Below are 4630 nucleotides of genomic sequence, written 5' to 3' on the forward strand. Positions count from 1 at the left end.
ATTGCATCCTGGGCTGCATCAAGATAAGTGTGGCCAGCTGATTGAGAGATCTGCTCTCATGAGACCCTTCCTGGAGTACTGTGTCCAGCTCTGCAGCCCCCAACACAGAAAGGACATGGAGATGTTGAAGCAAGTCCAGAGGAGGGCCACAAAGATGATCAGAAGGCTGGAGCACCTCTCATCCGAAGACGAGCTGAGAGAGTTAGGATTGTTCAGCCTAGAGAGGAGAAGGCTCCAGCAAGGTGTTATAGTGGCCTTCCAGTACACGAAAGCGGGTCTACAGGAAGGCTGGCAATTGTTTACAAGGGTGTGTAGTGATAGGATGAGGGGCAATGGTCTTAAACTAGAGCAGCATGAGTTTAGGTTAGACATTATGAAGTTCTTTACAATGAAGGTGGTGAAGCACTGGAACAGGTTACCCAGAGATGTGGTGGAGGCCCCATCCATGGAACATTCAAGGTCAGGCTTGACGAGGCTCTGAGCAACCTGATCTAGTTAAAAAGGTCCCTGCGCACTGCAGGGAGGGCTGGACTGGGTGACCTTTGAAAGTCCTTTTGCAGTCTGAGTTCACCCAGGCTAGAAAACTCAAGTCGAATCACGGATCACCCCCTCAGTTAGAGAAGGAATAGCCCCCAGTTGGCTGGTTTTACTTTCCCAGTGGGTCTGTCTCGGGCTTGGGACCAGCTGGCTACACCAGGTATGTCTCTAGAGCACAAGCTCCTGACAGATGTGTGTGCACTGGCACAAACACAGAATATGTGCTCAGAGTGCCACTTTAATGTAACAGCTTTAAAAGAGGGGGTGGGGAGAGCTGGATATGCAAATGTGGTTACCAGAGATAAAACGTGGGGTGTGTAATGTTTGTACTTGTGAGCTGGGTATTTGAACGTGATAGGCGATCGGTAAAGAGAAGGAAACAAACACTATTATAGTCGGCGTTAGAGTGCCCGAAGCCTTTCCCATATAGGGTGGACGAGGTGCATGAATGTGGCTGATTGTTTTTGCCCGGGGAAGAGAACGCAGAGAAAGATAAAGATTTCTTGATCAGAAGTCTTACAGTCTCCGGCTCAGAAGCACTGATGGGTTTGGCAGAGGCTACAGCAGTGGCAGCTGCTGAGGCTTTAGCTGGAGCTGCAGCAGCAACGACGTCGAAGAGGTGACGGCTGGAACCGCAGCTGCAGTGGGGCGGGCAGGGGCGCGGCGGCGGCTGCAGCTGGGGTGGCTGCCTTGGGAGAGCGGCTGCAGCTGTAGCAACGCCGGGTGACGGGCGACAGGCAGCAACCAAACAGCAACGGCAGGCAGGCTGCAGCAGCAGGCACACGGCGAGGCACTGCCTTAGGTGCGCAGCTGCAGCAGCTGTGGCTGGAGCTGGAGCTATGGCTGGAGCGGTGTCTCGGCCCTGGGAGTGCGGCTGCAACAGCGTCCCCAGCCCAAGTCGGCTGCGGCGGTTGCCTTGGGAGCACTTGATGACAGAGGGGTTTTGGGGAGCAAGCAGTGATTCCAGCTCTTTTAGTTTTATCGGCTCTTTTAGTGTGCTCCAGCTCCCTTCTTCCATTTTTTCGGCTCCATTTGCACAGCTCCTTGGTGAGCAGGCTCCACATGAAGAGGCAGGACCATAAGAGAAGAAGCAGGAACTTGAGAGAATGCTGGAACCTAAGAAAAAGCAGGAACTTTTTCCAAGCCACAGAAGGCTCTCTATTATTTGGTCTCTTATTCCTCTTCTTTCTATCTTCTATCTCCTTTTTTGCAGCAGCAGTTAACAATGGAGCAACAACCGATAATGGCCCTTAGCGACCATTTGATCGGTCTTTTTGTCCACTCAGCTGCCAGCCCCAGGGTGCAGCTCATGCAAGGGCTAGGTCCTGGCTGCAAATATAGAGAGGTGGGTCTGGCCTTCTCTGTCCTTCATTGTGTAGGTCCCAGTCGCAGACATGCCCCCCACCCACAGTGTTGCCACAGTTTTTTGTTTGTTTGTTTGTTTGTTTGTTTGTTTTGGGGGTGTGTGGTTTTTTGTTGTTTTATTTTAGGTTTTTTTGGTGGTGGTGGTTTTTGTTTTTTTGTTTTGGTTTCATTTCTGTTTTGGGGTTGTTTTTTCCTCTTTTCATCTGCTTACGGCTCTCTACTACAGTCAATTTGGGGAAGAGATATATCTTTTGTGGGGGCCGGTTCTCCACAAGTCCCTTCCAGCCCCCATACATTCTATGATTCTATAAACTTTGGGGATCAAGAACGGGTTTCTGTTAACATAGCTTTGAGATCACCCTACTCTGTAGCAGGGGTCCTCAGGATTACAACCAAAAGGTGACGCAAGGTGATGGTAGAGGCCTGAGGATAGAGGCACGGGAGGCCAATTATGGAAGCACAAATTACAAATGGTCAATTACTGGTCACTAAAGAAGCTGCAGTCTGGAGAGCTGGGGCTCTCAGCCATGACAAAGAATAAGGCATATGTATCTCGTGTAAATATCCCATAAGTGGTAAATTCACAGCAGAAAACAGGGGGATGTCAAAGACTTTCAGAACCCCTAGAAGGATGGGAACAAAGGAAGAAAAGGAAGAGAGGACTTGCTCCACTTTTGTCTTCTTCCCCTAAGGACATCACTGCTACTTAGTCGCAGCAGGTTCCCCTCAACCTGGGTATATAAGGAGGACTGCTTTTCAGCTTACTACACAGCACATTTTTCGTGTGTTGAGAGTCCATTTTATGTCACTGGATAAAGTAAACTTGGATTCTACACAGCACTGTGAGGTCAAGTGTGTGTGTGTGTGTGTACACACGTGTATGTCTGTGTGCAAGTGCATTTTTCTCTGCCACCTGCCAACACTACAACGTGATCGATACCACAGTGTTGAATCAAAATAAGCTCAGGCACAATAGCTGACTTGAATAGATATGAAAACTTTGAAACAAAAATTTCAGAGCTTCCAAACCCCCTTGCTTTCTAACACTCCTCACTGCAGTGGGAGGCTGGGGGCGGCTGGGTAAGGATTCCGAGATCAAGACCCAATAACAACAAACAAGCTGTTATTGAGCAGGCATTCTTTATTGCAGAGCTGGGCAGCACTGGGGATTCTCCACGAGTGCTCCAACAAGTCAGTGAAACACCCCAACTAATATACATCAAAACCGTGCATATTCAGTTCTATGTCAATGAGTTCCCAGAATTCTTTTACATAGTCATTTTATTTCCTGGAATTGGCTATTTTTGTAGTTACGCATGCTCAAGGGTCTCCTGTGGGGGTCTTTGTTGATTCTAGTCCTTTGTCGTCTTTGTCCTGGTCTCTCGTCCTGGTCCTGTCTCCAGTCTCCTGCTGGTAGGTTGCCCAGGTGGGTCAGAATCAACATGTGGGTTTGTCTGTAGGTGCCACAGGTTCTTAGAAGACTTGATGTCATCACAACCTACAGGATGCTTGGCATAGTTGACTGATAGCTTCACAAAGCACCTTGTTTTAAAAGCAACCCTCTTAGTATAGCAAATTCATTATTTTGGTAAACTTTTATTAGGCTATATTTCTATTGAATTTACTAACGAATATCCTATGATGTATCAACTTCAAACATGAATGCATGTATGCATTTATGCACACAAATAGTCCTAGCAAAGATAAGGGAAGTGTGCTGCCTACTGTCCCACTACTATATTTGATAAAAGACAAATACCTCCCTTCCCTGGCACTTCTGTTTTTGCCTTATCTGGCCTTTGCATTTGTTCCTTGCTTGTTGCTTCCTGCCTCACTTATTTGTATATTGCACAGAAGAGTGCAGTTACAGCCCAGTAAATTATAATCAGTTAAATTGCTAGAGAAGTATCTGATTCAGAGACTAATGGTCCTGCTATGGAGAAAAAGAACCAATTGAGTTAAGGAAGAAAAGTTATTTTGTATACATTTCATATTTCTGCTTTATTTTCTTTTTTAAGGTTAGGATTTCTCTAATAGTCTATTTTTGTCTGGCATAAAATGAGAAGATTTGCAGGTGGAGGAGGAGCAGTCCATGCAATCATGTGTGGATAATGTGGTAGTCTTGGGTTTTGGCAAAATGTCTCAAAATTAATTGAAATTTTAGCTTTAAAAGCACTAAAACTTGGATTGAAAAGTGAGATTTAAGAATTAGAAAAGTACCAACTTGTACTTACTACTTTGTACAAAATAACTTTTTGATGTGATTTGTTTTATGGCTTTTCAGGGAGACTCTATGCTTACACGCAAACTGCTCTCCTACATCATCAAAGTGCAACAAACTTACTGTGCTGCAATTCTGAAGTTGTGCCAATAATTTCACATTATGTTTATCTATGGTAGAAATCCAAAGTAGCCTTTACCTTTCTCTGAACTCAGCCTGGAAAGACAGTTAATAAACTGCCTAAGGTTCATGGACAAAAGCCCAGGTTGCTACATTAACTCTACATTTTGTCATTAGCAGACTATAAACCTGTATCTCCAATCTGTTAGAAAAGTATCACTGCATATATGCTGCTCAGTTGGAGGTGGTCTCCCTCATCCTCTTAAAATTGTCATTGCTAACATTAATGCAGAGAAGATGTGAATGAGCACACATATGAAGTCACTGTGTAGCACAGATTTTTTTTTGTTAAAAAGAAAAAAATTACTTTGGCTCAGACCAGCTCCT

General features: G+C 45.5%; 1 long non-coding RNA gene across 2 annotated transcripts in view; it reads left to right on the forward strand.

The window, feature by feature from the left end:
* The first annotated feature begins 577 nt into the window (after positions 1 to 577).
* The window catches only part of LOC127395874 (uncharacterized), a 91046-nt gene continuing 86993 nt past the window's right edge, over positions 578 to 4630 (forward strand). For both annotated transcript variants that reach the window (XR_007891865.1, XR_007891864.1), the window contains exon 1: positions 578 to 697. This is a non-coding gene — a long non-coding RNA (uncharacterized LOC127395874). The remainder of the gene's footprint in view (positions 698 to 4630) is intronic.

Source organism: Apus apus, chromosome Z, assembly GCF_020740795.1.
Source record: "Apus apus isolate bApuApu2 chromosome Z, bApuApu2.pri.cur, whole genome shotgun sequence".
Taxonomy (NCBI): domain Eukaryota; kingdom Metazoa; phylum Chordata; class Aves; order Apodiformes; family Apodidae; genus Apus; species Apus apus.